This window comes from Myotis lucifugus, unplaced genomic scaffold (assembly GCF_000147115.1).
Source record: "Myotis lucifugus unplaced genomic scaffold, Myoluc2.0 scaffold_42, whole genome shotgun sequence".
In the NCBI taxonomy this organism is placed as follows: Eukaryota; Metazoa; Chordata; class Mammalia; order Chiroptera; family Vespertilionidae; genus Myotis; species Myotis lucifugus.
Window position 1 is genome coordinate 3,035,115 of NW_005871090.1, and position 19,594 is coordinate 3,054,708.

The 19,594-nt window shown below is 38.0% G+C and overlaps 1 non-coding gene across 1 annotated transcript; it reads right to left on the minus strand.

Moving 5' to 3' along the window:
* Nucleotides 1-1,148: 1,148 nt before the first annotated feature.
* Nucleotides 1,149-1,253, minus strand: LOC111825853. Its single transcript, XR_002829054.1, has one exon. It is a non-coding gene; the product is annotated as a U6 spliceosomal RNA (small nuclear RNA).
* Between the last annotated feature and the right edge of the window lie 18,341 nt (nt 1,254-19,594).

Sequence of the window (19,594 nt, forward strand, 5' to 3'; positions counted from 1 at the left end):
ATTTGCAATGTCTAAGTAAGGGAACATACCTAGCATGCCTGCTGGAGGATGAAGGACAAATAGCTTAGAGCCAAGTTAACCCAGCCAAGCCCATCAGCCCATCTTAAATCAGCCAATAGCCAGTGATATGCATTTCTGTGTGAGTCCAACCAAGACCAGAAGACTTCTTTTACAGCCTACAATCATAAAGGCTTTGTTTCCCTGTGAATAATCTCTTTCCTCCATCAGCCCAGACCTTCAGAACCATAATTGTGTCTTGAATAATCTTTCTAATAGGAGAAAATACTTTCCTGGCCAGGGAGGAGAGAGAGGGGGACATTTCCCAAAACCCTCTCTAGTCACTACTCACCATTTTCTTGCTAAGTTGCTAAATGTGATAAAAGTAAATAAGATTAAGTAAGTAATTAGGTATTCACTCAGCTTAGATCAGTCCCTAACTGGACATATTGTTAAATGCTCTATTATACTAGTAAGGTTTGATAGAGACATTTTTGTTTCCCTTTGGAGAATTTTTCTTCATAAAAATTGAGATGATTTAAGAAACAGTATATATTTAGGTCTGTGTTCACGCAAATTGTTCTAAAAGAATAATATTGGAGAAAAAAATAACTTATTTTAAAGCTGCTGATTCATCTTTATGGTAATAGTCAATTGTGTGACAGAATCCAGTCTGTTATTTTTATAAGATAGCACCTTCATTACCTTAAGTTGTATGAAAAAAAAAGAGTTCTTAACTGGAAGGTTAAATTTCACTGTTTATTTCCAATCATTGAAATATAATCAGATTGTGTGAAAACAAATCCACGTGCATGATTTTTGTAAGAGATACACCCAAAACATATGAGCATTGAAAATTTGAGTATAAAAACATGGGAAAAATATATGGCAAGTATGAACCAAGTGAAATCTGGCATAATTATATTAAATAAATCAAAAAAGACTTTAAGATAAAAAATAAAGTTAGGGATAGAAAGGGTCTTTGTATAATGATAAAAAAAATTTAAAACAGGAGACTAAACTTGTAAACCAAAATAGTCTCCACAAAAATATATTTCTGGTAGACTGAAGAATTAATTTTCAAAGACAAAGTAAAATATTTGGAAGAATATATATCTTTGGAGAAGGAAGGCTATTTGTTGTTATTGTTAAAAAATATGGAACACTTCACAAATTTGGATGTCATCCTTGTGCAGGGGCCATGCTAAACTTGTCTGTATCATTCCAATTTTAGTATATGCACTGCCGAAGCAAACACAAGGAAAGCTATCTTAAATAAGTCAAAAAGTGCTAAATAAAAATATATATTTGACAAAATTAAAATTAATAACCTTTTATAAAAAATATCATAGGGAAAATAAAGACATGCCACAGATTCTAAGAAGATAGTTGTGACATAGTACATCATTTGTCAATCAAGTTACAGCACAATGAATTATTATATATTCATACAATAGAAAATTAGTCAGTTGTGAAAATAAGTAAGGTCTACTTCTTATAACAAAGGGATGAATTAAAAATAAGAATACTATTGAGTGAAGAAAGCCAGTGCCACAAAAACTATGTACAATATAATACACTTTTAATAAAATCAGAACTAAATAATGCATTGTTTAGGACTGTATACTTAGGAGACAAGCTGATCATGATATAGCAAAGAGTTATAAAAACAAGATTTAGAATAATAGTTATTCCAATGGTTGAGGAAAGACAGAGAATGAGAATACAGTGATTGCATCAATAATAATAATAGCTTAAATAAAATGGGAGAAGTTTAATGAGTTGTTAGTGTTGTGCTGTATGTTTTACCTGTATTCTTTGTATGCATGAACATTACATATTAAAAAAATAAATGCATCCAATTGGGTCAGCACTACTTGCAACTTATCAAAATTAATTTAATTAAATTTAAAACAAAAAAATGGCTACAGAACTTTACATTTCAAAAGTCTAGTTAGTCTTTTGAAAAAATGAATTCAGTTAATAGTTTCGGGTGGAAGCTCTATATATACGAAAAGTGTTATAAAAGTCGAGACAGAGAATGAGAGAATGAGAGAAAAGAAAAAATAGAATACTTATCATGCACTATATTTTGATATGATAAATCATGCTTTTTGGCATTATTTTTATCCCACCTGCTTCCCTAAAATGATAAGGAAGGGACTCAGTTGGATTAGAAGCATTCTTGGCATTTGCTATTCTGAATGTATTTTCCATCTTGAAGTCACTGTGCGTGAAGCCAGGAGCAATTACTTTTCAAGTGGATACAGTGTCACCACTTTTCAAGGTGTCATTGTCCTGCATTTCATCAGAACTGCTTGAGCCAGCTAGAGATTCACAAGCCAGGTATTACAAATAAATAGGGAATTGGAATTCTTTTCATCTGCAAATCAAGGAAATGCAAAATTGAGTTCTGACTAAAGAGGCACCCCCCTCTTTCTGAGAAAAGCGTGTATGCCAACTGTTCTGGTGTGGTGCAAAGAAAGACTCATATTGGCAGTTCAAATACCTTTTTTAAAAAATGTTTTCTATCTTTCCAATTAAGTTCATTCTATAGAGAAACAATAGATTAACCATTTGCCAATTGATTTGTTTTTCTTCTTCCTGGCAATCTTGATGAATAGCCAGTTGTCTGAAGCTTGATTTACTAGATCATATAGCAGATCAGTTGTGCCCATAGGACAACCAGAGTGGGCTTGTGGCAGATAAGCTGCCAGGCGGTGTGGGGGATTAATCAGCCGGGCACTCAGAAGGTATTCAGAAAAGTAGCCTTTATTGCAGATGCTCTAGTGCTGTGACTCAAGGAGTCAGTCTCCAAATCCTGAGTGATGAATATGGACAAAGCTTTCCCTTTATACCCTTAGTTTCTTTGTCCCCCAAATATGGGTCAGGTTTCCAGACAGACTTTTTGCAGGCTTTGCAGCCCCCGTGAGTTGGGATGGGGGAAGTGAGACTACACTCAGAGTCTTGGCCTACCTGGTGCCAGTGCTGCCAACCCCCTCAGGGGTTGTATATGGTTCATGGTTTATGGCCTCTGTAAAGGGGTAGTATTCTGGGAAACAGGTTCTACAAGGCAGGACAGGCATCAGAGATAAGAATGGAGTTAATCATGGGCTAGCAAGAGTGTGCGGCAGATGCAGGTTACTGGCACAGATTCAGATAGCTAGACTCCCCAAATGTCTTATTTTCGCTTTCAGGCTGATGGCTGCTCAGCCAGGTATTTCTCAGGTATGTAGGTGCCTGAGCACTGACACACAGCATTGCTTAGATTCATATGCCCACGGGAAAATCAAATGACTTTTGGGTAATTTACTTGTTTAGAAATTATGTATCTTTTTACCTCACTTCTCTCTTGACCCAAGCAAATTTGACTCCAAGGGTAATTTTTTTATTATATATATATAAAATGTACAACTTGGTGATTTGATATACATATGCAGATGAGGTAAAAGTAGGTTTACAGTTGTTCATATGAAAAATAAATAAGCTCATCCTATATATCCTATATAATAAAAGGCTAATATGCAAATAGACCAAATGGCAGAACAACCGAACAACCAGTTGCTATGACGTGCACTGACCACCACATGGCACATGTGGAATATGGCAGGCGTCGGCCATGGCGGGATGGTAAAGCAAGTGAGTGGGGGTGCCAGACCAAGGTGGGGTGCCGGTTGCTGTCATTGGGGTGAACCTCTGGTAGTTACTGAAAATTCTTTGCTCCTGCACACTACGTCCCACCCAGCGCTTGCACCTGCTGCCAGAGCTGGCCCTGTTTGCACCTGCTGCCAATGCTGGAGCTGTTGCTCGCACCTGCTGCTGGTACTGGCCTCAATTGCTCTGTGCTGTCAGCGGGTGTAAGCAGGGCTGTGCCATCAGCGTGTGGAAGCAGCGGCCATGGGAGTGGGGCTGCCAGCAGACAGGGGATTGGGGGCTGTGATGGGAGGGGCTGGGCGGGGGTGCAGAGGATGCGCTGAGACCGGCCCCTGTGCCCACTGTAGCCTCGCGGCCCACAGTACCTTTCAAGGTGCACAAATTCATGCACTGGGCCCCTAGTAAATAATAATACAAGAATAAACTGCACTACTCACAACTGTAAAGCTATTTTGCCCCACCCTGTACATTGTGCAATAACCTGCACAATAAAGCTAGTTAACATATCCATCACTTCATACATTGTTGTTGTTTTTTTTTCTTTTGGTAGTGACAGCACTTAGTATTAGCCTTCTTTGTAAATTTCAAGTACACAGTACGATATTGTTACCTAGAGTCACCATGCTTTGCATTAGATCTCCGGAACTTACTGGTCTTGCAAAACTGAAATTTGACTGGCATCTCCCCATTTTATTTTTCTTCTGGCCCCTGGTAACCAACATTCTGCCTTCTGCTCCTATGAGTTTGACTACTTTAGATTCCATATATAGGTAAGATCATACAGTATTTATCTTTCTGTGTCTGATTTCAATTAGCACAATGTCATCCAGGTCCATCAATGTTGTCACACATGGCATATTGTCCTTCTATTTAAGGCTGAATAATATTCCATTGTTTGTATATACCGCATTTTCTTTTTCCATTCATCTATCAATGGAAATTAGTTTGTTCCCAGATCTTAGTTATTATGATTAATGCTGCACATAGCAGTGCCGGTATCTCTTTGAGATACTCATTTTATCTCCTTTGGGTGTATACTCAGAAGTGGGATTGCTGGATTATTTGGTAGGTTTTTTTTTATGTTTTGAGAAGCCTCCATATTATTTTCCCATAAAGGCTGTACCAATTTATATTCCCACCAACACTGTACCAGGGTTCCCTTTTTCCCATATCCTCACCAAACACTTGTTATCTTTTGTTTTTTAAATAATAGTCCCCTCCTAACAGATTTGAGGTGTTATCTCATTGTGAATTTGATTTGCATTTTTCTGATGATTAATGATGTTGAGCACTTTTTCACATACCTCTTGGCCATTTTTGTCTTTATTAGAAAAATATTCAGGTCCATTCCCTATTTTTAAATCAGGTTATTTGTGTGTGTGTGTGTGTGTGTGTGTGTGTGTGTGTGTGTGTTTCTATTGAATTGTATGATGAATTCCTTATATATTTTTGAAATTAACCCCGTATCAGATATATGGCTTGCAAATACTTTCTCCCATTCTGTAGGTTGCTTTTTCATTCTGTCAATTGCTTTCTTTGCTGTGTAGAAGATTTTTATTTTGATATAGTTCTAGTTCTAGTGTTTATTTTTGCTTTTGTTACCCATGCTTTTGGTGTCATATCTAAAAATTCATTGTCAAGACCAATGTCAAAGAGCTTTTCCTCGGGAGTATTTTTTTGACATATGGCACTAAAAAAAATATTCACAGCCCCTAAAAATGCCAAATTCCCAGTGAGTCTCAAAAAAAACTATCTTCAATGCATCAGTTATTTTTCCATATGAATTTAATAGCTTTAAGAAAATTACAGTTCTATTTATTTTTATTTTTTGGATTTTAGATGGGATATGGTGTTCAAAATGAGTACATAGAAGAGACAATTCTTGAACCACACATGTGCACTGTTGTGAAAGTTAAGCATACATAACTGGTCTACTTTACACACACACACACACACACACACTCATAACACGTACACCACTTAATCTATTTAAAATTTGTTCCTAGCCTCTAAATCCCCCAGGCCTTAGGGAAATAAAACCAAAACCATAGCTATATAATTGCATAGATCCAACTGTGTCGTATTAACCCAGTCACTTCGTGAGCTAATTCATGCACCATGTGTCCACAAAACCTCGGTGTGTTTAAGATTTATAATGAAAAATTTTTTTCTGCCTTGTTTAAGGATCCATGAAGTGTGTGGTTATCATACAAATTCTTATGGGTGGACGGACCCTACTTTTCCTAAATCTAGCCTTTTCTTTTTATTATGTCACCAGTTTACAGCAAAGGATTTGGCCTTGTTTTCTAAAGAGGCATTCCAGCTTAAAACACAAGATATTAAAAGAAAAATCCTGACAGTGCATTTGAGGAAGTTCCCTGAATTTCTCCCTGTTCCTGGGGGGGAAACATTCTAAAAATTCAAGTTCTATCCATGAAAATCTGTGATTTAAAAATGTCCACTAAGGAACACTGTCTATAAGCCTAGAATAGTGAAACGATAAAAGACTATGTTAGTACAGCTCCTCTGAGAAAGAGATGCCAAGACAGGATTAAACACAAAGGGTAGGATTTGTTTGCGGGGTGAGGGGAACATGGGAAAAAGCATGAGGATGGAGCTGGGAAAAGCTGGGAGAGCTCAGGCCACAATGCACATCTGACCTGGAGTGAAAGTGAGCGTGAAGGAAGACAAGATGAAAGTTTCTTAGACCATTTGACATGTAAGTTTCAGCAAGGCCTTGAGCCAAAGCCAGTCAGCAGAGGAGTCCAGTCTCCCCTAGAAAGGGACCTGCCCTAGAATGAGCTGTGATATGCTCAGTCATTGGCTGGGAGCAGCTCACGGGAGGTACGGTCTCAGAGCCAACGCAGGGATGGATTGTAGAGCTCAGTGACTGGGGCCCTGGGATTTCACTCTCATGCCATAACTATCTTCATATGCCTTATAATTCTTTGTGAAAGATGGGTATGTTGCATGAGGTGATAAGAACTGAGATACATAGGCATTGAGTGTGAGGTTTTATGTCAATCTGGCTTAGAGCTGGACTATGTATGATGTTTGCCCTCCCTCTATGTATAAAAGACCTTACCTTTCTCTGGTGTCCTTGTTTTTGTCTCCCTTTGACTTCGAGTTTCCCTGAGTGTACCTGTCATGTCTTTCAGCTGTAATCCACTATCCACTGCTGTATAACTATGATAAATATAAAATCCAGGAGCTGCATTGATGTTGCTATAAAGTGTGGCTGAGGGGATGTGATCTTTAATGTTATAGCTAAATCTCAGTCCTTTAGTGGGTCTATGTCTCTGGGACAGGACTTGCAAGACAAGTGTTTTTCCAATGGAAAAGCTTTTATTTTATTTCTGACCCCTTCTTGCATCCTACTCCCTTACCTAGCTACAGCATCCCTGTTCCATTTTCTCTAAGCCCCATTTCCTGTTGACAATGTTGCTCCTCTGTTAGGCGAGACAGAAAGGCTACAGGAGACTCAAGTGGCAGGAATGTTTTTCTGGTAGATGATGGGACAATGCTCTGGCAAAGTCTTTTACCCTGGGGCACAGGCCTTCATTATAGAGAAGGTTTTGGGCATGTTTCAAAGTGATTATTCTTCCTCTTCCAGCCAGACTATGGGGGGTTGGGCGGGTCTGTCTTAGATCTTCACTGTGAGAACCTAGTGAGGTTCCTGGAAGTAAAGCCCAGAAATGTGTGGTGAACTCCTAACACTTGCCTCCTGTATTCACCTCTTGAACAGGGATTAGACCTGCAACCCAGGTATGTGCCCTGATTGGGAATCAAACCTGCAACCTTTTGGTGAATGGGACAATGGTTCAACTCACTGAGCAACCCGGCCAGGGCTATATTTTTGTTTAGTCATTCTAATCATTGTGTAGTGGTATTTTATCATAGTCTTCATGTGCATTTTGCTCATGGCCAGCGATGTTAAACACCTTTTCATATACATATTTGTCATACATACTTTGCTCATTTCTAATTGGATTGTTCATTTTCTTGCTGTAGAGTTTACAAAATTATTAATATATCCTAGATCCAAGTTCTTTGTCAGATATTTAATTTGCAAATAATTTCTCCCAGTATATGGCATGTTTTTTTTTGTTTGTTTTTTTACCATCTTAGCAGAGTATTTTGCAAAGTGACATTTTTTATTAATTTTAATGAAGTTTAACTTACTGGTTTTTAAAATAGATATGCATTTGGTAACATGTCTGAGAAACCATTATTTAATATTTTTCAATAGATTAAAAAATAGTAATAGACAAATTATAAAACAGAAAATTGTAATGAAAGGTATTTTTGAAAGGTGAATGAAACATACATAATAGTATATGTTTATATAATATATAATTATGTGTATGATTATAATGTTCATATGTACACACATATATGTAACCACAAAATAAATTTATCAAATAAGTCATACCTAAAGGAAAATATTAAATTGTAGAGGAAACTTAGAGATATATATTAGAGTATTTGCATAGCTTTATGTTATTAAATTTGAAAACTGTGATGAAGTGGATGAAAATTTTAAATACTAAATAATGGCCTGGCTGGTGTAGCTCAGTGGTTGAGCATCAACCTTTGAACCAGTAGGTCACAGTTCAATCCTGGCCGGGGCACATGCCTGGATTGTGGGCTCGATCCCCACTGAGGGCATGCAGGAGGCAGCCAATCAATGATTCTCATCATTAATGTTTCTATTTCTCTCTCCACCTCCTTTCCTCTTTGAAATTAATAAAAATATATTTTAAAATACTAATTAATGAAATTATCATGTAGAATATGCAGTAAATAGTTAAATATCTACTTTCATAATGAGAAAATAAATTATATTTTCATCATGAATACTTTCAAACAACAAAAATGTAAACCCTTTTATGTCCGTATTTTATGCAATTTTAGAATAAAGAAAGGACAAAAAATTCAATAAACTAAATTAAAGCAGTTATTATCGAAACCAAATCATGACAAAGTAACAGGTGGTAAAAAATTGGCCAGTTTATATTATACTCAATAAAATCATAAAATATATAAGAAATATTATTAATTACAGTGATAAGTGAAGTTAATATTAAAAATTTAGAAAATCTAAATTTTCAGAAATCCACTAACAGATTAGCTATATTAATAAGTCAATGTATTAAAAGTTACAATTATTTTAGTACATTTAAAAAGGCACAATTGTTTTAATACATTTAAAGAGGAAGTTCAATTATCTAAGGAACAAATCATTTTGATAATATAGTAATATAATTATTTTTATTAAAACATAATTTACATATATGTATATATGTATATGTAGATAATTTTATATGTGTATTTATAGCACATAATAATAACCAGCATCATAATTAATGTTGAAATACTAGGCACTGTCCCCTTTCAACTAGGAACAAAAGAAGTACAATTGCAATCATTTCTATTCTTTATAATTGTTCTGAAAATATAAAGGATGTAAATACTAGAAGTAGGAAGAAAATTATTATTCTTATTTGCAAATTATGTGATTATACATTCAGTCAACTTTAAGTAAAGCAACAACAATTAGAATTAGTGGGAGAATTTAGTAGTGTGATCAATCACAAAATAAGTAGCCAAGTACAGTTTTCTTATATAATAATACTATAGGCCCTGTGCACAAATTCATGCACCAGTGGGGTCCCTCAGCCTGGCCTGAGGCATCAGGCTGAAACCGGCTCTCCAACATTCCCTGAGGGGCTCCGGATTGAGAGAGGGCACAGGCCAGGCCGAGGGATGCCACCGGTGCACAATCAGGGCAGGAGAGGGATGTGGGAGGTTGGCCAGCCGGGGAGGGACTGCAGGATCCCAGCAGCGAGCTAACCTACTGGTTGGAGCATCTGCCCCCTGATAATCAGTACAAGTACATGGCATAGCAACTGGTCGGCTGTCGACTGTCTGCCCTCTGGTGGTCAGTGCATGTCATAATGAACAGTTGAGCAGCCTTAGCATATCATTAGCATATTATGCTTCGATTGGTTGAATGGCCGACCAGATGACAGGACACTTAGCATATTAGGCTTTTATTATATAGGATCACATTAGAAGTTGTATTACAGAAAAAAAAAGCATTCACAATAGTAATATTATAAATACTAATATTATTTCACAAATACAGGATAATAAACAATGAATATTATATAAAATATAACTTATATAAGAACTTAGAAGACTTGAAGAAATGGAGAATTATGTCTTCTTGCCGGAAGCTGGTCCATCCTTGCCTCTTGACACAGTCGCTGCAGGGAAGAAATATCTGCAGAGCATATGTTTCAAGGGACCTGGCGTATATGGCATACTGTTCTTAATATGTTTGCTCCCCTACTTAGCACTATGTGTTTTAACCAAGGTCACCTCTCTGAGAAAGGTTGTTTCCCCAGGTGGGGATTTTTCCCTGGAGTAAGGGATTAACAGGGCTAAGGAAGGGAATAAATCAGTAAAACCCCTTAACTAAGTGCCAGGCAGGTAGTTAATCACTTTAACTATGAACAATCACGATTAAGCTACATAATCTTTACTTAGGATAATCTCCTTCAGTTACTTCCTTGTAGCTTAACAGAACAATAGAGTAGAGACCTTGGAATGGAGATTACAAACGCCCTAACCTTTGGAATAGAATGGATAGGATTAAAATCAACTGGTATAAATACAGATGTAACAGGAGAATAAGGACAGAACCTGACTAAAGAACCTCGTTATGCTGATCAACTGAATGCTGTCTCCGTGTCATTCCTTCTTTGCCAACTCTGTCCACACCTTTGGGAACCCTTGGACCTGTTGGGGTTGGACCCCAACATCTTCTGAAGATAGAGACATAATATTGAAAGTGAGCCACTTGTCCTAAAATAACCAGTTTGAATTCATTTTACAAAACAAGGGGTATGATTTTGTTTTCCTTTCTTTTAAGAATTAATAATAATTACTCTAATGTTTATCTAAAATATTAATATGCAGAAGTGGCTAGAGAAAACCTGACAATAGAAGAAGCATAAACAATTTGGTTTACTAAATATTAAAATCGAGTGACATCACAAAAGGTGGCAAAGTAGCTTCAGGAACTAATCTTTCAAAACAACTATTGAACTGGCAAGAACTATTACAATCAAATATTTTTGAACTCTAGAGTCTAGTTAAATCCTTTTAGTGTTCAAGAGAGTGAGTGCTTGATGAATAAAAACTTGTATGTGAATGTGAATGTTAATAGCAGCCTTATTCACAGTAGCCTGAAAGTAGAAATAACCCAAATGTCCACTGATTGATGAACAAATAAATATAATATTATTCAGCCATAAAAAGAAACAAAGTACTGATACATGCCACAAGTTGGATAAGCTTTAAAATTATTATGCTAAGTGAAAGAAGATAGACACAAAAGGTCCTTTTTGTCTGATTCCTTTTTAAATGAAATATGGCAAACCCATAGTTACAGAAAGAGGATGTGGTTGCCAGAGGATAAGGAGTATAAAATGGAGTCTGTTTTTTAAAAAAAGATTATACTTTTTTATATTGGGATTCATGATATGTTATAGTTTACTTTTTCCCCCAAAGTATGAGTGTCATAATTGAATTAAGAGCAAGACCTCACAAACTCTTTTTTAACTGGAGTGAACCAAGGCCAAAATTGGGCCATAGGCACTCAATACTAAACTTTCCTTGGACTGTAAGATGTGTATTGTATCATCAGTTTGAACATGCACATTACAACTGCTAATTTCCTCTATTTCTAACTTAAATCAGTAAAACAATGATGTAAGGAGGACTTTTTGTGTAGTGGGCATGGCAGCTAGGGGCTGGGAAGATAAAAAATGATAGGCCAGGAGTACTGCCAACCTTACTGCATGGGAAGTTCTTTTACCTCCTCGCACTAAAGAATCCACTTTAGCAGTTTCTCTAACTTCCTTCCAAGTTTCTCCTAAAGCTACCATCTCAATAAATTATCTCATTTTAGGCTCTGCTTCTAGTAAAGCTTATTCAAGACCCTGCATACCTATATATCCTTGAACTTCTTTGATCTTCCCTATAATCCTGGGGGAATGAGTACTTTAGTCCTGAAGTATGTCAGTAGATATGCTAACATTCTATTGGCCAAAACAAGTCACATGACCAAGCCTAACATCAAGGGGTCTGGATGGGCTCCCTGTCCACAGAAGAAAACAGAGAGAAAATCATTGCTGGATGATAAAACAATTAACAGAATTATTAATAAATTATGGCCATTTTATTTAACCAACTATAGTTTTTAATTAAGGTATGCCAAAGATCTGGGGTATCCTACCAAATTTAACTGATTGGCTAAGGATCTTTTTTAAACACATGCATTGCCATCTCTGGAAGGAATCTGGCAAGTAAAATATTCTACATCTTCTACTCCTCAAAAGGCAGTATCATTCTTTATAAAATGGAGTGTCAGACAGCTATCTGGATGGCCCTCCCATTAATTCAGCTCTATCCCTATTTTCAGGAAAGATTAAAGCTTTTTTGCCAATAAATTCTTTATTAAATCAGTTGGACTCCTGAATTCTATGAATTATGGTAATTTTAGTAAAATTTATTGAACTATAATCTTAACCCAGTCAAGAAACAGAATATTACTAGCATGGCAGAAGCCCCCTCATGCTCCTTTCTAGACTCTTGCCCCCAAGGGTAAACACAACCCTGACTTTGATTAACATAGATTAATTTTGCTTGTTTCTGTCCTTTAGATAAATGAAGTCATGCAGTATGTACTCTTGTGTCTTGCTTCATTCACCTAACACTATGTTTGTGAGATTCACCCATATTTTTGCATACAGCTAGTAAAAAGCACTGCTTCTTATTCCGTGTAGTATTTATTTATTTACCTATTGTACTGATAATTAACAATGTGAAAGCTTTTACTTGGGGTCATTAGGAATAAAGCTTCAATGAACATTCTGCTACATGACTTTTGTTGAACCTATGAATACATTTCATTTGGGTATACACCCATGAGTGAAATCGCTAGTCACAGAATTTTATATGCTTGTATTTAGTTACACTTTTAGCTTCTATTTTAAGAGTTTTATTGGAGAGTGGTATAGACTTAGTCATAGGTGCATGTAGCTACATTTCATTTATAAAATTGTGACTTTCCACTTAAAAAGTCACAAGCCTATTTCTCTCTGGGCCTAAGCTGTTGTTTGGTTGCAAATCAGGTAATTTTGAAAGCTGCACTAACTTCTTTATCTCCCTGGGGCTGTATCCAGTGTATTACTCATAGACTGGAAAGAGATGGAGGTTCTTGCCACCAACACTGTCATGCACAGGGACAATGTCCCACCACACCATTATCCAGCATTCTCCTGGGAAAGGATAATGGGTCTGGAAAATGATTATCCCCTTAGAGTCCCAGTAGCAGAGTCATCGATCATTTAGAGTCCCACAGAGAAGGGCAGGCCTTGTTCAAGGCTCTGCTAAATGAGGTGAGTGTTCTGCCAGGCAGGAGGCGGCACTGCCTCCCTCCTTATGTTTGCATGACCACCTCTCTGTGGAGGGAGGCAGAATCTTAGAATCTGTAGGATGACAGATCCTTAGGGGAAAGAGAAAGACAGACAAAGATATAGAGAATGACACCGCCAGTTCTCTGGAAAAGTCATACCTCCTCATTCCTTATGGCTCCAAGGTAAAGTACCTGCCCACTGAAAAGTTAAAGTAGTGTTTTGCTCAGTATTTGATTTTTGGTCACAACCAATACATTTACTCAAGAGAACCTAGAATGGAGAGGGAAAAAGTGCTGAGTTGAAGGCCTCTCTCCAAAGGGCTTACCTCTCAGATAGATTTGGCCAATGGGAGCAAAAGACAAAATGCACAGAGGAAAACTTCATTACAACACCTTCCGTAACAACAGGTTGAATTTGTATGCTCTTTTCTAGCTGTCTGTGCCCCTTGGTGAATACAAAAGCCATCTGAAAAGCTTCCTTCATAGTTTGCACTTTGATGGAAAAGACATGGAAAACATGTAGGAGACAATATGAAAATCAGATACAAATTGCAAGTCAAGTGTTTCATATGAATATGAGAGAGTGAATATGTTTGACTTTACAAATTATATCAATAAAGAGGTAGCTAATCTGGCATTGAAGTAGCCTGATGTCATAGTTATATCTTAAAATATGTGCTTAACAATATGTGTTTAAATATAAATTTAGTTATTCTGTCCTGGTCAGTGTGGCTCAGTTGGTTGGGCATTGTCCCATGCACCAAAAGGTTGCCAGTTTAATTCCCCATCAGGATACATGCCCGGGTTGTGGGCTGGATTCCCAGTAGAACTTTTTCATTCTCACATTGATGTTTCTCTCTCTTCCTCTCAATTCTTCTCTCTCCCTCTCCCTTCTTCTCTGTCTAAAAAATCAATAAATATTTAAAAAGTTTAGTTATGCTTTTTAATATATTTAGTTTTTCATCCCAATGAAAAATTGACTCTCAAGGAGTAGCAGGCAGGGCTCCAGAAGGAATCCCAGGCTCCTTTAAGTAGTTAAAGGAATATGTTTACAAAACTGTGGGCAGGATTACGGGTGACCAACAGAAATTGTGAAGGCCCTGGGACCAGCAATAGTGAGGGGCTGTTTATCACACCTAGGGTGGAAGTACCCAGCACCCAGCACCCAGCACCCAGCACCCAGGAGTTGTGGCTAAAGGTAAAGAATCTCAGCCAATTTGCAGTAACCTGGCAGGAGAGAGCCAAACCCCACGTTACTATTTCCCTTCCATCTTCTGGATGGTATCTCCCATTGTGTAAATCCAACCGGAAGCTCAGGAACAAGAAGCCTATTGACTGGTCCATAAAGGTAAGTTCCCCTTGCCTCCAGGTGGAAAAGGGCAGGGGGAAGGGAGGGGAGGATGGGCAAATATTCATCACATGGACAGATACAGTTCCTCAAGAAAGGAAACAAAGTTATTTGTTTAGACCATGTTCTCTTCTTTTTAAAAGAATGCATACCTATTGTACTGTTATTATTTAATGTTCATTAAACACTTCTACCTCATTAAGCATTCATTAAATGGGTTCTAATTCTGCAAACTCCTTTTCCCAGCTATGAAAACTGGCAGTTTTTTTCCCCCTCAACTGCCTTTATCTGGCTGACAGAGAAAAACAATTAATCAAATGTTAGAAAGTTATATAAAAACTTTGAAAAAGATCAACAAGCAGCTTCAAAAGGTGAACACAACATTTTCTGAAGCATCTATAATTGTATTAGGATTTTATAGACAAGACACTATCTTCTAGCTCCAAACCTATATTTAGGGGCTAACATAACAGATTGTATCCTGTTCAGTCCCAGCTATTGATTTAGGGATTCATAGAACTATTTATTCTCCCGTTAAATAGAAAAGATTGCTTACCATAGCAACCCGTGCATTAGCATTCAGCTTCCTGGTTACAAAGCATCTTCCTAAGGAGGACTTACATGAATGTGCAAAGTGAACCCAGTTTTTAAATCTAATTTTAAGAGGGGAGGCTGTTATATTAAAACTCACAACATAGAAGACAACCCTAGCTGGAGACTAGAATTGTCTAAGCCTTTTTTGCAATTATTTAATTGGCATAATTTCCCTGATCCTGGGCATTCTGGTTCTCTTGCACTTCTATAAGCCAAAATGGCTGGGAAATAATAAAATATTATGCACAACCCACACCCAGCATAAGAAGCTTGCTGCTCTCCATGGGGAGTTCTGGCTTAGGTTAGCTTCACTCCACTGTTCTTAGATTTATCTTATTTTCTTTTGTTAGAAAAGGCAAATTCCTGCTCCTGCCACTCAAAATCTCAAAGTGAAAATATTTAGACTAATTTTCAAGTGTATTTCCCTGATGTCGATCAAGTGTCTGATACACTCATGATTGTTTTTACCTTGTACTGTGAAGTAAGGTAGCATTTTAATTAGGGGAACTATTTTTGACTTGTTCTCATAGTGATAGTCACAGCATCTGTGGCTGAGCTTAAAACTCATAGAGACCAGGAATTAATGATTATGGATCAATGATCAAGCACGTTTTAGCAGTTTCACTGGTTTAAAAGGGGCCAGTTAGTTCACAAGAGCATTGTAGCACCGCTCACAGCCAAAGGTACTCCTGAAAAATACCCCTGGGATTGTTAGTGATTCTGATGCTCTGTTTTAGCTCTAGGACAATTTTAACCCAGTGGAAAACAATGGCTGAACAGAAAAAAAAAGTGCTGAGGCTCAGATAACCTCAGAAGACCTGGTAGATAATAGGGGAGAAGAGTGGTAAACTCAGATATTACATCCAAGGAAATGTGTAGGAGGAAGATGAGCTGGAGAATGGGATTAAACTTTGGGTCCAGGTAGAAGATCTTTTTTCCATATGCTTTGTGTTCAGAGCACAGCCTGGGCCCCATGAAACAGGCCAGAGACTTGAGTGAGAACATTATTCCTGATTAAAGTGGGAACAAATATACTAAGCTCCCTGCCTATATTTTTTATCCTAGACTAGAGGCCCGGTGCACAAAATTCATGCCCAGGTAGGGTCCCTAGGCCTGACCAGCGATCAGGGCCGATCAGGTTCCTTGCCTCCCTGCCTCCCCATCTCCTCCTTCCCTCGCTCCCTCAGCACCCCGCCTCCGCCGCTGGTTTCCTGCGGTGCCCCCTGGTAGTCAGTGCACATCATAGCGAGGGACCGAACTCCTGGTCTCCTGGTCAAACTCCTGAGGGGACACTTTGCATATTAGCCTTTTATATACTGTATATAGATACTTCTTCCAGACATGACATGGGCTTTGCTTTTAGGTCAAACTCCCGTCTTCCAGCCTTGATGAAAAAATGTGAATCTGGGTCCCTGGCAGACATACCATTGCATTACTTTTCATGGAGACTGACTTAGCAATAAGGGATTCTTTTCATTCAAGGTGACCTCAGCTTTGATGGGTGCTATCTGTGAGAGAATCATGAAGGTTCACCCGGATGGACAAGGTGGGGTAAAGAATCAGGGGATTCCTGGGATGATTAAACCAGGTCTTGTATAGTATTCAGGGTTTTGTGGTACAGTTAATGGGTGATTGGAATTTTACCATTGTTTGAAATATTATTTTCCACTGTTATCCTTGTTACAGAGTTGTAACCAGTTTCTTTGGAGCAATGATGCTCAACTTTGGTAAACATCGATAGTACTCAGAGCACTAATAAACCTGAAGATTCAGGAGCTCCACTCACAGTGACTCAGTTTGGGTGGTACCTGAGGATCTGCATTTCTGACAAGCTCTCCAGTGAGGCTGACTGAGGGCCACAGTTTGAGAAGCACTGAGGAAGTTGTCTGCTAATCAGTGGTTGGGCCCAGAAGTGTGTGTTTTAACAAGTGTCCAGATGATACTGGTGCTCATCAAACTCTGAGAAGAGCTGTTTTAAACCACTTGTTCTCAACCTTTGCTAAACGCTGGACTCACCTGATGAGTTGCTTAGAATGCCAAGGTCTGGGTCTCACCCAGCTGGTTCTGTTGAAATTGGACTGGGAAACATCCTGACATGGGGATTAAAGTTCCTCAGATGGTTCTAATGTGAAGCCAAGGTTAAAAACCAGTTCTTAGACCATACTTTCATTTCTAGGTTGCAAGACGAGACTCTCTGCAATTTGTACTTCTCAATGTGTTGCTATGTAAAGAAAAGAGACAGATAAAAATTCTAGCATCTGAAAGATAAGCTGTGCTAGTTGTGTGTGAGGTCAACCCCAGCTTACCTTACATACTGTAGGGAGTGTGAGTAATGAAGGGCTTAGTTTAGAAGTACTGGGAGTGACTCAGCTGGAAGAGGGAGAACTTTGCGTAAAGAGCAAGTTCTATAAATCTGCAGAAGTAAAATCCATTTAGTTATTTCCAAAGGGCCAAATGTGCTATTTAAAATGCTCCAATAGAGCATTCAATTTCACAGCTGTCTGTAGCTTTGAGGCCAAATTCTCATTCCTTAAAGTTAGGAAACAGACATAGGAGCACTTCCAAAAGCCATAGGTACTACTGAGATATTAATTAAGCCCTAAATACTTCAAAGACCCCTGTCCAGTCCTCCTAAATGTATTATTCTTTGCCATCTGATGCAAATATACTTCTTTTGACCTCCCTTTGGCTTGATCCAGACCTCTAAATCTGTATATTATTAACCTGAAAGGATATCAAAATTTTAAATTTCAGAGAATAGATTCCACCAAAGCTAACCCACATCCTTTTGTTATTTTCCCAAGATACTGAATTTGTTTTCTGTCTTTATGAAATAGGAATGTGTTGAACAAAAATAAGATTCCTTTTATTTGGTAAATGCACCTTAACATTTAGGCAGAAAATGGGAGTATAAAGCCTTCAGAGCACTGGATGAAAAATCAGAAACACAGGCTCCTCACCCTGGTTTTGACCTTATATGATCTAGAGCAAGTTCTTTAACTAATCTGAGCCTTAGTTGCATTAACTGTCAAATGACAATGACTTCTCATGTTCCATTTTGATTTTTATACTGTAAAAGCGTCTTACTAGAAAAGGGGGATCTGGAGAAACTGTTATCACAATCAACTGCAAATCTATTGGGCTAGTTTTCAAACTTTCAACTGAAATACTAAGTGGATCATTGCCTCTGCAATGACACAGCTTCAGCGTGACTCCTCCTCCCCACTTCCTGCTGTGTAATGGCTGTTGTTTTTCATTGATATGAGACTGGAAAAAGCAAGCCATATTCTCCAACTCATTCCTCTTAGGGTGATAGCAAATAAACTATTTTTTCCTATGATCTGCTTCCAAATCACTCTCACCAGCTGTGAATCTCCCATTCTCAGAAAGTTATCAGTTGAAGCATTTTCCTCTGTTGCTTTGTACTTAGCTATCTTTTTGAAATGAAGTTCCATTTGCTTTGGTGGTTCCAGGAAAATGTAAGCTATTTCAAGGCCTATTTCTGCTTCTCTCTGTTTGGAACGAGGTCAGGGTAGAGGATGAACTCCTCTAATCTGCTGGTAAACTGATAAATATTCCAAAGACCCTTATTCAGTCCTCCTGAGCAGATTGATCTTTGCTAACCGAAAACAAATACATTTTACTTGACTTTGCCAACCATTGTATCTATGCTAAATTTGAGACTGTATTAACATAAAAGAATATCAAAAGTTAATTGCTGCTTTAACCGGTTTGCCTCAGTGGATAGAGCATCAGCCTGTGGACTCAAGGGTCCCAGATTTGATTACAGTCAAGGGCATGTACCTTGGTTGCGGGCATATCCCCAGTGGGGAGTGTGCAGGAGGTGGCTGATCGATGTTTCTCTCTCATCGATGTTTCTAACTCTCTATCCCTCTTCCTCTCTGCAAAAAATCAATAAAATATATTTTTAAAAAACCCACAAAACTTAATTGCTGCTGAGAGTAGATCTAACCAAACCTGGCATTGGCAATGATGGACATTGATAGCAATTGGATTATTATTAAGGGTTTGTATGAGAAGAATTGCCATTTTGCCTAAAAATGTGTCAAAAAGAAGAAATGAAAGCCAGAAAAGAGACAGTTCTGGAATTCAAGAACCCTGGGCATGAATTTTGATCATTAATTAACTAGCTATTAGAACTGAAACAATTCCTCAGTTGCTCCAAGTGTGAAATAGGCCTAGAGCAGTGCTTCCTGAACTTTAATGTACATTTGAATCCCTTGAGATGTTGGTAAAATGCAGACTCTGATTCAGTAGATCTAGGGTCCTGTGTTGCTAATGTCCCCGAGGTGATGCTCAGGCTGTGATTCTGAGACCACATTCTCAGTAGGAAGTGGCCAGAGGATTCTCCCCAAGTTGGGGTGCTGATACGGAAGTAAATAAATACATAAACAAATAACTCTTAAACCATTTTGAAGTACTTAGTAGGTATGATGGTGAAGTCCAAATTCTATAAACCATCATATGAATGTGGGTAGCACCTGAGTGGAGTA